Genomic DNA, 12,363 nt, shown 5'->3' with positions numbered 1-12,363 from the left:
GCTTACCCATTGCAGATTCAGTCTACTCAGCCTGGTGCAGGTCTACAATTTTGTTTCTGGTGTCCTTTGACAGCTCTTTGGTCTTGGCCATAGTGGAGTATGGAGTGTGACTGTTTGAGGTTGTGGACAGGTGTCTTTTATACTGATAACAAGTTCAAACAGGTGCCATTAACTTCTTCGATGTAGAAATCTTTTAATTTTTGGATAAAAAAACGTTCCCGTTTTAAACAAGATATTTTGTCACGAAACGATGCTCGACTATGCATATAATTGACAGCTTTGGAAAGAAAACACTGACGTTTCCAAATCTGCAAAGATATTATCTGTGAGTGCCACAGAACTGATGCTACAGGCGAAACCAAGATGGAATTTCAAACAGGAAATGCCCCAGATTTTGAATGCGCTTTGTTCCAATGTCTCCTTATATGGCTGTGAATATGCAAGGAATGAGCCTACACTTTCTGTCGTTTCGCCAAGGTGTCTGCAGCATTGTGACGTATTTGTAGGCATATCATTGGAAGATTGACCATAAGAGACTACATTTACCAGGTGCTCCGGTTGGTGTCCTCCGTTGCAATTATTGCTCAATCTCCAGCTGCGTGCATTTTTCCATTTGGTTCAGAGGAGAAACCAAACTGCCACCAATGACTTATCATCGAATAGATATGTGAAAAACACCTTGTGGATTGATTCTAAACAACGTTTTCCATGTTTCTGTCGATATTATGGAGTTAATTTGGGAAAAAATTCAGCGTTGTAATGACTGAATTTTCGGGGGGTTTTCTTAGCCAAACGTGATGAACAAAATGGAGCGATTTCTCCTACACAAATAATATTTTTGGAAAAACTGAACATTTGCTATCTAACTGAGAGTCTCCTCATTGAAAACATCCAAAGTTCTTCAAAGGTAAATTATTTTATTTGAATGCTTTTCTTGTTTTTGTGAAAATGTTGCCTGCTGAATGCTAGGCTTAATGCTATGTGAGCTATCAATACTCTTACACAAATTATTGTGTAGCTATGGTTGAAAAGCATATTTTGAAAATATGAGATGACAGTGTTGTTAACAAAAGGCTAAGCTTGTGAGCCAATATATTTATTTAATTTCATTTGCGATTTTCATGAATAGTTAACGTTGCGTTATGGTAATGAGCTTGAGGCTATAATTACGCTCCCGGATATGGGATTGCTCCACGCAACAGGTTAATACAGGTAACAAGTGGAGGACAGAGGCGCCTCTTAAAGAAGAAGTTACAGATCTGTGAGAGCCAGAAATCTTGCTTGTTTGTAGGTGACTAAATACTTATTTTCCACCATAATTTGCAAATAAATTCATTAAAAATCCTACAATGTGATTTTCTGGATTTCTTTTCTCATTTTGTCTGTCATAGTTGAACTGTACCTATGATGAAAATTACAGGCCTCTCTCATCTTTTTAAGTGGGAGAACTTGCACAATTGGTGGCTGACTAAATACTTTTTTACCCCCCTGTAGTATGCACACTGAAACTGACAAGCAAATTCCCTCAGGTGGATGGACACGCAAACATGGACAAACTCTCCGTACACGTGCACACATACACCCACACCACAATCAACCGTCACTAACGTTTGCCTAGTTAAATGGTTTGTTAATTAATTGATGTAATCAAGGCTTCTGTACACCCACTGAAGCAGAACTGGAACTAGAATTTCATTAACTGCTCTGTACCCTCTTCTCTACTGTATGCCCTAGATCACACACACACACACTCTTAATAAATATAACCACTGACAAATTCATAGACACACCGCAAAACATTTCCTGAAAATGTACAGTAACTTACTGGCAGCATTTGGCCAGTAAGTTACTGTCATCTATTTTTCAATACAGCTACTCTAATCTATTTTATGGTTACACACATGTTACTTTAATCTAATTTGCAGTATCAAGTAAGTTACTGTAATCACATTTACAGTGCCAATTACAATATATTACTGTAATTACCCAATTACATATTACCCAGTGTTCTTTGCAAGTTTTCATTTGCATTTAGATCACTTAGTGAGTGTTCTTGCTCTTGTCCAGTGTGGATCAACCAATATGGATATTAAAAGAAAATACATCAAAGTCATAGCAAGTAAAATGTTTCTATAACTGTTACTAAGAATGTTGTTATAGTTGATACACTGGTCTACACATTAATTGTAATTATAACAAGATATGTTATGATACATCTCTTACCATCTCTGGAGAGTGCCAATACATTACTGAGATATTCATGGTAACTTGATGCCATTTTCATATAACTTACTAAAAGAAATAAACACAGCACATTCTTTCATTGCAAAACTACCATTCCAGTGTTTTACTTGCTATATTGTATTTACTTTGCCAACATGGCCTTTTTTTGCCTTTACCTCCCTTCTCACCTCATTTGCTCACATTGTATATAGACTTGTTTATACTTTATTATTGACTGTATGTTTGTTTTACTCCATGTGTAACTCTGTGTCGTTGTATCTGTCGAACTGCTTTGCTTTATCTTGGCCAGGTCGCAGTTGGTAGAGCATGGCGCTTGTAACGCCAGGGTAGTGGGTTCGATCCCCGGGACCACCCATACGTAGAATGTATGCTTTGGATAAAAGCGTCTGCTAAATGGCATATATTATTATTATTATTAATTGTAAATGAGAACTTGTTCTCAACTTGCCTACCTGGTTAAATAAAGGTGAAATAAAAATAAAAATACATAAATAAATAAACAGCACAATACTGTACAAGTGACTTATAAACTGTAAGAAAGTTATTTTGAACAGTATTTTACTTTTTAAAATAAGCAAGCATTTTGGCTGCTAGGCATTTGTACATGACAGCATATTAATGAATGCTAGGTGTTTTATATTACTTGACCTTCAAGAGGCCTAAACTAAGGCTTCCAAACGTGTTGTGATTACTGGGCAGAACAGATCAAATGGACATTGTTAAATATTCTACCATTAAAAGTTTACGACCTGCCACTCTGATCTGTCCCCTTTATACATTTAATTGTTAGAAAACTACTACCACAGATCACGTAAACGTCCCAGTAGCCTTTTGAGTGACTAAGATATTACCCATAATATCTTATAGGTATAGAAAAAAAAATGTTACGTCATTTTTCTCTCATGGCTAACTACCAAGAAGTTGGAAAGGTTAGGCTGACTGTTAACACATTTCAAGGTGTGCCTTGTAATTGGCTCTATTTGAGTCCTGTACACATTAAAATGTCATGAACAGTCAAAGTCATGTTCTTCATTTAATGTAATGCTCTTTGGATCAAACAAGAGTATGATAAAGTTTCAATAGAAAGTTACTGGTCCCCTCCACCATGTGAAACACTTACATTCAGGATGTTGGATTGTTAAGGGGAAAAGGTGAAATCACCTTAACGCTCATTTTAAGACACCAATGGTAACATGATTTTCTCTTAGCTAATTCAAATAACTACCGCCTTGCAACCAACACCAGAGAAGGCATATTTTCAGAGGGGCGTGGTTTAAATAGCTCGATAACTACTCTACTGGTGGAACAATTTGACTGTAGGGTGTCAGCAAATATAATTGAAAGTTTACACCATTCATCTATGGCAATGATACTTATATATTTCCGTCTGTATCTGGTGATAGCTAGTTACTGGCTCGTGCTCACTGCTGGGTCTGCGTCGCATCAAACAGTGCACATCACAGATGCCAGGGATCCTCAACTTCGGTCAATCTACCTCAACGCCACCCCAGTTATTAATCCTTTCAGTGGCGCTCTGCTCTGGAGAACAAAGCAGGGAAGAGCTCTCGTCCTGAGTCACGAAACGCGTAGTGCCCTCTCCTTCTGGGCAGCAGACAAACAAAGCAATCCACAAAAGTCCATTTCGGGATACATTGACTGAATTGACAGAACCCAACTCCTTCTTCACGCAGTCTGAAACCACAAACAGGTCGGCCAAAATGGATAGATCAATGTTCTCGATGAATCAGAGTCATCCGGGCATTTCCCTGATCATTGGGGTGAGCATCCGGGCATTTCCCTGATCATTGAGGTGAGCATCCGGGCATTTCCCTGATCATTGAGGTGAGCATCCGGGCATTTCCCTGATCATTGGGGTGAGCATCCGGGAATTACCCTGATCATTGGGGTGAGCATCCGGGCATTTCCCTGATCATTGGGGTGAGCATCCGGGCATTTCCCTGATCATTGAGGTGAGCATCCGGGCATTTCAATGATCATTGAGGTGAGCATCCGGGCATTTCCCTGATCATTGGGGTGAGCATCCGGGAATTACCCTGATCATTGGGGTGAGCATCCGGGCATTTCCCTGATCATTGGGGTGAGCATCCGGGCATTTCCCTGATCATTGAGGTGAGCATCCGGGCATTTCCCTGATCATTGGGGTGAGCATCCGGGCATTACCCTGATCATTGGGGTGAGCATCCGGGCATTACCCTGATCATTGGGGTGAGCATCCAGGCATTTCCCTGATCATTGGGGTGAGCATCCGGGCATTTCCCTGATCATTGGGGTGAGCATCCGGGCATTTCCCTGATCATTGGGGTGAGCATCCGGGCATTACCCTGATCATTGGGGTGAGCATCCATCCAGGCATTACCCTGATCATTTTCCGGGCATTACCCTGATCATTGGGGTGAGCATCCAGGCATTTCCCTGATCATTGGGGTGAGCATCCGGGCATTACCCTGATCATTGGGGTGAGCATCCGGGCATTACCCTGATCATTGGGGTGAGGCTCAGAAGCCTTTACTTCTTCACCTGTCTGCGCAGATTTTTCCTCTTCATTTTGTTCTGGTCATATTTCTGAGAGTTCACCATCCACCAACTTCTCAGGGTTTTCAGGAAAGGAGCATGTAGTTATCTGTCCTGCACTTGATTCAAAGGTGAATGTACGTGGCTTGTATTTCACAGACGTGGGTTTGTACCTCCCCCCCATTTGTTAGATCAGAAGTATAGCTTAAGCATGTTTTGAAGCTATACAGATTTAGTTTATATTGACTTTGTTTACAAACATTGGAGCTTATATGTGGGGTTCTGAATGTATGTCCCTTTAAAGCCAGCTAATCATGGGCCCAGAGAGCCAGCTCCAGAAAGCCTCTCCTGCTTAGTTCCGGTCTCACACAAATCAACTCAAAGTGTCCGACACGGCAACCGCCAGTCATCATCCTAGTGCTCTTGTATATGCTAATAAGCGACTTGGCTAATTCAGAAGGGCGTTTCCCCTTACTAAGACACACGCACACACACACACATATGTTAGTTAATGTTAACTTTGCTGATTCCAGCTTAATCCATTCTCAATCAGCAACACAGCTCGTTCATTTAGCAGGACTAAAACAGATTAAACTATAAACACCTACACACAAACATTCTCTCGCTCGCTCCCTTTCAGAAAGCCAATATTTGAAGTTGAATTTGAAAAGGGAAGAGATTTTTGTACAGTCACACAAAGCTTTTTAAGGAGAGGCTTAAGCCTTATGTTTGCAGTTGTAATTTGGCTCATGTGCTTTAGCCATGTATTTACATTTGGCCTTTGAACCATATCTCTAATTGCTCAAGCTAATTAAATATAGATCAAATATAGATCCTTCTAGCCTAATGAAAGCTGGAAATGGATTCTCAATGATACCAAATACTCTGTAAAAAGTGGGACGGTATAACTGTTCGTCAGAAGTGCTTTTACTGATGGGAATGATCGAAAACTACCCTTTGGCTCGTTCAACCCACTGTATTCAATTTGTCTGTAATCGAAAAATGTATTAGTCAGATCAATGTGATTTTAAAATTGAATGAAACATTCAAAATTGCTTTCTGTAGCTCAGTTGGTAGAGCATGGCGCTTGTAACGCCAGGTTAGTGGGTTCGATCCCCGGGACCACCCATACATAGAATGTATGCACACATGATTGTAAGTCGCTTTGGATAAAAGCGTCTGCTAAATGGCATATATTATATTATTATATTATTATATATTATATGCATTGAATAGCGGTGGGGCAACGTAGCGGCGGCAGCCTATCAAAGGAGTTGGCGGCGTGGCCTATTGGGGACGTGGCTTTCCGTTTGTTATTTTTGCCCACCCGTGAGAGTGAATGTCATTCTAGTTCATCTGGTCTATTGTATTTGCTGTTCAACTGTGATCTACGGTACTGATGTTGTGGTTACTAAATATAAAATATTGTGTAAAAAATAAGTTATTTCAAGTTGGTTTACATGGAATTGATATAATTGCTTCTAACCCAATTGAATAAATGTTGATAGGTAATTCCATAGTCAAAAACAAGAAGAAAAATGGGTTGTATTTACATGAAATATTAGTTAGCATTTGTTCTTATTTTAGGTTTAGCCAAAGAGGAAAGGTAGGTTGGCATGGAATTATATACACTAAATATACAAAAGTATGCGGACACCCCTTCAAATGAGTGGATTTGGCTATTTCAGACACACCTCTTGCTGACAGATGTATAAAATCGGGCACACAGCCATGCAATTTCCATAGACAAACATTGGCAGTAGAGTGGCCTTGCTGAAGAGCTCAGTGACTTTCAATGTCATAGGATGCCACCTTTTCAACAAGTCAGTTCTTCAAATTTCTGCCCTGCTTCCCCGGTCAACTGTAAGTGCTGTTATTGTGAAGTGGAAACATCTAGGAGAAACAACAGCTCAGCCAAGAAGTGGTAGGCCACACAAGCTCACAGAATGGGACAGCCAAGTGCAATTATCGATTATTATAATAATAATTATTAATAATTATTATAATTAATAATTATTTTCCAATTGGTTCAAGAGATTGAGAGAGGGGTTAAGAGGTGAGGAGACATGCACAGGCTTCACAGTAGAACAGAGATAAAATGCCCCATACTGTGTGTCTGAGGTTGTGTATGTGCATGCATGGGTACGTGTTTGGAGAGTCTACGTGTGTTAGTGTGAGTTTGTGTGTGTTCATGCATGCGTGTGCACATGCTTGCAGGTTGCTGCTGTTGCTTGACCACATGTGCAGGAGGTACAGTACTGCATAGATGTGGAATACAGAAGCAAATGCAACTGAATTCAGAGGAAGAATGTCTCATTAAGCTACAGACTCTCAATAACAGATTTCAAACTCTAATGTCCGAAATGGCATCCTATTCCCTACACTACCCCCTAATTGTCCTGGCAAAAAGTTGTTCACTGTATAGGGAATAGGCTGCCATTTTGGGATGCGTGAGGCTGCCATTTGGGATTCAGACTCTGTCTTTGTTATGCTAATGTATTTAGCTGGATGAGGAAAAAGGAGATCATTGTATTATATTAAAGATGCGTTTGAGGTTCCGTATACTTTTTATCTAGTAGATCTGAAATTAGCACTCACAAATCAAAACAGGTCCTCAAAACTTCATCCAATTGTGTACAATTCCATCCATTTTGTATGATATGTTACATCTTGTAAAAAAATACAATATATTACATACATATTTTTTAAATATTCATATATAATATATTTATTTTTATATATTCAATTCGTATAATATGTTACGAATTACAATTCATACAATATGTTCTGAATTGTAAGCATTAAGATCCATATTTTTAATCACAGCAGTGCATGGATGGATAGGTGCACAGCAGTTTTATGGTATCCTGTAGCACAAACTCCAAAATATTCTGGGACACTGTAAAGTCCATGGAGAATAAGAGCACCTCCTCCCAGCTGCCCACTGCAAAGAGGCTAGGAAACACTGTCACAACCGATAAATCCACGATAATCGAGAATTTCAATAAGCATTTATCTACGGCTGGCCATGCTACCAGTACCCTGGTCAACAGCTCTGCACCCCACACAGCAACTTGCCCAAGCATCCCCATTTCTCCTTCACCCAAATCCAGATAGCTGATGTTCTAAAAACGCTGCAAAATCTGGACCACTACAAATCAGCTGGGCTAGACAATCTGGACCCTCTCTTTCTAAAATGATCACACAAAAATGTTGCAACCCTTATTAGTAGCCTGTTCAACCTCTCTTTCGTATCGTCTGAGATCCTTAAAGATTGGATAGCTGCCACGGTCATCTCCCTCTTCAAAGGTAGAGGCACTCAAGACCCAAACTGTTACCAACCTATATTTACCCTACACTGCCTTTGTAAATTCTTCAAAACCAAGTTAACAAACAGATCACCGACCATTTAGAATCCCACCTTATCCTTTTCCACAATTCAATCTGGTTTCCGAGCTGGTCACGGGTGCACCTCAGCCACGCTCAAGGTCCTAAACGATATTATAACGATACTGTGCAACCGTCTTCATCGACTAGGCCAAGGCTTTCGACTCTGTCAATCACTGCATTCTTATTGGAAGACACAACAGCCTTGGGTTTCTCAAATGACTGCCTCGCCTGGTTCAACAACTACTTCTCAGATAGAGTTCAGTGTGTCAAATCAGAGGGCCTGTTGTCCGGACCTCTGGCAGTCTCTCTGGGGGTGCCACAGGGTTAAATTCTCAGGCCGACTCTTTTCTTTGTATACATCAATGATATCGCTCTTGCTGCGGGTAATTCTCTGATCCACCTCTACACAGACGCCACCATTCTGTATACTTCTGGCACGTCTTTGGACACTGTGTTAACAAACCTCCAGACAAGCTTCAATGCCATACAACACTTCCTCTGTGGCCTCAAACTGCTCTTAAATGCAAGTAAAACTAATTGCATGCTCTTCAACCGATCGCCACCCGCACCCGCCCGCCCGACTGGCATAACTACTCTGGACGGTTCTAACTACAAATACAGTGCCTTGCGAAAGTATTCGGCCCCCTTGAACTTTGCGACCTTTTGCCGCATTTCAGGCTTCAAACAAAGATATAAAACTGTATTTTTTTGTGAAGAATCAACATCAAGTGGGACACAATCATGAAGTGGAACAACATTTATTGGATATTTCAAACTTTTTTAACAAATCAAAAACTGAAAAATTGTTCACCCCTTTACTTTCAGTGCAGCAAACTCTCTCCAGAAGTTCAGTGAGGATCTCTGAATGATCCAATGTTGACCTATATGACTAATGATGATAAATACAATCCACCTGTGTGTAATCAAGTCTCCGTATAAATGCACCTGCACTGTGATAGTCTCAGAGGTCCGTTAAAAGCGCAGAGAGCATCATGAAGAACAAGGAACACACCAGGCAGGTCCGAGATACAGTTGTGAAGAAGTTTAAAGCCAGATTTGGATACAAAAAGATTTCCCAAGCTTTAAACATCCCAAGGAGCACTGTGCAAGCGATAATATTGAAATGGAAGGAGTATCAGACCACTGCAAATCTACCAAGACCTGGCCGTCCCTCTAAACTTTCAGCTCATACAAGGAGAAGACTGATCAGAGATGCAGCCAAGATGCCCATGATCACTCTGGATGAACTGCAGAGATCTACAGCTGAGGTGGGAGACTCTGTCCATAGGACAACAATCACTCGTATATTGCACAAATCTGGCCTTTATGGAAGAGTGGCAAGAAGAAAGCCATTTCTTAAAGATATCCATAAAAAGTGTCATTTAAAGTTTGCCACAAGCCACCTGGGAGACACACCAAACATGTGGAAGAAGGTGCTCTGGTCAGATGAAACCAAAATTGAACTTTTTGGCAACAATGCAAAACGTTATGTTTGGCGTAAAAGCAACACAGCCCATCACCCTGAACACACCATCCCCACTGTCAAACATGGTGGTGGCAGCATCATGGTTTGGGCCTGCTTTTCTTCAGCAGGGACAGGGAAGATGGTTAAAATTCATGGGAAGATGGATGGAGCCAAATACAGGACCATTCTGGAAGAAAACCTGATGGAGTCTGCAAAAGACCTGAGACTGGGATGGAGATTTGTCTTCCAACAAGACAATGATCCAAAACATAAAGCAAAATCTACAATGGAATGGTTCAAAAAGAAACATATCCAGGTGTTAGAATGGCCAAGTCAAAGTCCAGACCTGAATCCAATCGAGAATCTGTGGAAAGAACTGAAAACTGCTGTTCACAAATGCTCTCCATCCAACCTCACTGAGCTCGAGCTGTTTTGCAAGGAGGAATGGGAAAATATGTCAGTCTCTCGATGTGCAAAACTGATAGAGACATACCCCAAGCGACTTACAGCTGTAATCGCAGCAAAAGCTGGCGCTACAAAGTATTAACTTAAGGGGGTGAATAATTTTGCACGCCCAATTTTTCAGTTTTTGATTTGTTAAAAAAGTTTGAAATATCCAATAAATGTCGTTCCACTTCATGATTGTGTCCCACTTGTTGTTGATTCTTCACAACAAAATACAGTTTTATATCTTTATGTTTGAAGCCTGAAATGCGGCAAAAGGTCGCAAAGTTCAAGGGGGCCGAATACTTTCGCAAGGCACTGTACCTAGATGTCTGGTTAGACTGTAAACTCTCCTTCCAGACTCACTCATTCCAATCCAAAATTAAATCTAGAATCAGCTTCCTATTTGGCAACAAAGCATCCTTCACTCATGCTGCCAAACATACCCTTATAAAACTGACTATCCTACCAATCCTCGACTTCGTCGATGTAATTTACAAAATAGCCTCCAACACTCTACTTAGCAAATTGGATGGAGTCTATCACAGTGCCATCCGTTAATTCACCAAAGCCCATATACTACCCACCACTGCGACCTGTATGCTCTTGTTTGCTGGTCCTCACTTCATATTCGTCGCCAAACCCACTGGCTCCAGGTCATCTATAAGTCTTTGCTTGGTAAAGCCCCGCCTTATCTCAGCTCACTGGTCACTATAGCAGCACCCACCCGTTGCACGCTCTTCAGCAGGCTTCAGCAGGTATATATTTCCGCCTTTCCTTCCAGTTCTCTGCTGCCAATGACTGGAACGAATTGCAAAAACCACTGAAGCTGGAGTCTTATATCTCCCTCTCTAACTTTAAGCATCAGCTTATATATCAATGCAGCTTAAGCCCCACCCTCTTCAACAAATAAATCAACAAATTGGCGAGAGCACTAGAACAGTCTGCAGCACCTGGCCTCACCCTACTAGAATCTGAAGTCAAATGTCTACTGGTGACCTGGTGCTTCTGTATAAAACCAAAGAGCGCTTACATCAGCACCTAGATCGTCTGCACAGATTGTGTCAGGCCTGGGCCCTGACAGTAAATGTCAGTAAAACAAAAATAATAGGGTTCCAAAAAAGGTCCAATTGCCAGGACCACGAATACAAATTCCATCTTGGCACCGTTGCCCTAGAACACACAAAGAAATCTATACATACCTCGGCCTAAACATTTTACATTTAAAATAAATTGTATTTAACCTTAGGCAAGTCCGTTAACAACAAATTCTTATTTACAATGACGGTCTACCCCTTCTACGCCATCCAAAGGAACTTAACATTTGACATACCAATTAGGATTTGACTAAAAAATACTTGAATCAGCTATAGAACACATCACCCTTTATGGTTGTGAGGTCTGGTGTGGGACAAACACTAAATTGAGACTGCATGCAGAATTCTGCAAAAAATATCCTCTGTGTCAAAGGTACAACACCAAATAATGCATACAGAGCAGAATTAGGCCGATACCCGCTAATGATCAAAATCCAGAAAAGAGCAATTAAATTGTACAACCACCTAAAATGAAGCGATCCCAAAACCTTCCATAACAAAGTCATCACCGACAGAGAGATGAACCTGGAGAAGAGCACCCTAAGCAAGCTGGTCCTGGGGCTCTGTTCACAAACACAAACAGACCACACAGAGCCCCAGGACAGCAACACAATTAGACCCAACCAAATCATGAGAAAAGAAAAGAGATTACTTGAGACATTGGAGAGAAATAACAAAAAACACTGAGCAAACTAGAATGCTATTTGGCCCTAAACAGAGAGTACACAGAGGCAGAATACTTGACCACTGTGACTGACCCACAATTAAGGAAAGCTTTGACTATGTACAGACTCCATGAGCATAGCCTTGCTATTGAGAAAGTCCGCCAAAAGGCAGATCTGGCTCTCAAGAGAAGACAGGCTATGTGCTCACTGCCCACAAAATGTGTTGGAAACTGAGCTGCACTTCCTAACCTCCTGCCCAATGTATGACAATATTAGTGACACATATTTCCATCAGATTACACAGACCCACAAAGAATTTGAAAAAAAATCCAATTTTGATAACCTCCCATATCTATTGGGTGAAATACCACAGTGTGCAATCACAGGAGCGCGATTTGTGACATGTTGCCACAAGAAAAGGGCAACCAGTGAAGAACAAACACCATTGTAAGTACAACCTATTTATTTTTTTACTTTAACTATTTGCACATAATTACAACACTGTATGTAGACATAATATGACATT

General features: G+C 40.8%; 1 protein-coding gene across 6 annotated transcripts in view; it reads right to left on the bottom strand.

The window, feature by feature from the left end:
• Positions 1–12,363, bottom strand: part of LOC124038466 (brain-specific angiogenesis inhibitor 1-associated protein 2-like) — a 185,740-nt gene that overhangs the window by 148,108 nt on the left and 25,269 nt on the right. The gene's annotated exons all lie outside the window — the stretch shown is intronic.

Source organism: Oncorhynchus gorbuscha, linkage group LG06 (genome assembly GCF_021184085.1).
Source record: "Oncorhynchus gorbuscha isolate QuinsamMale2020 ecotype Even-year linkage group LG06, OgorEven_v1.0, whole genome shotgun sequence".
Taxonomy (NCBI): domain Eukaryota; kingdom Metazoa; phylum Chordata; class Actinopteri; order Salmoniformes; family Salmonidae; genus Oncorhynchus; species Oncorhynchus gorbuscha.
The sequence above is the reverse complement of the archived record's forward strand: the minus strand, read 5'-3'. Positions and strand labels throughout refer to the sequence as shown.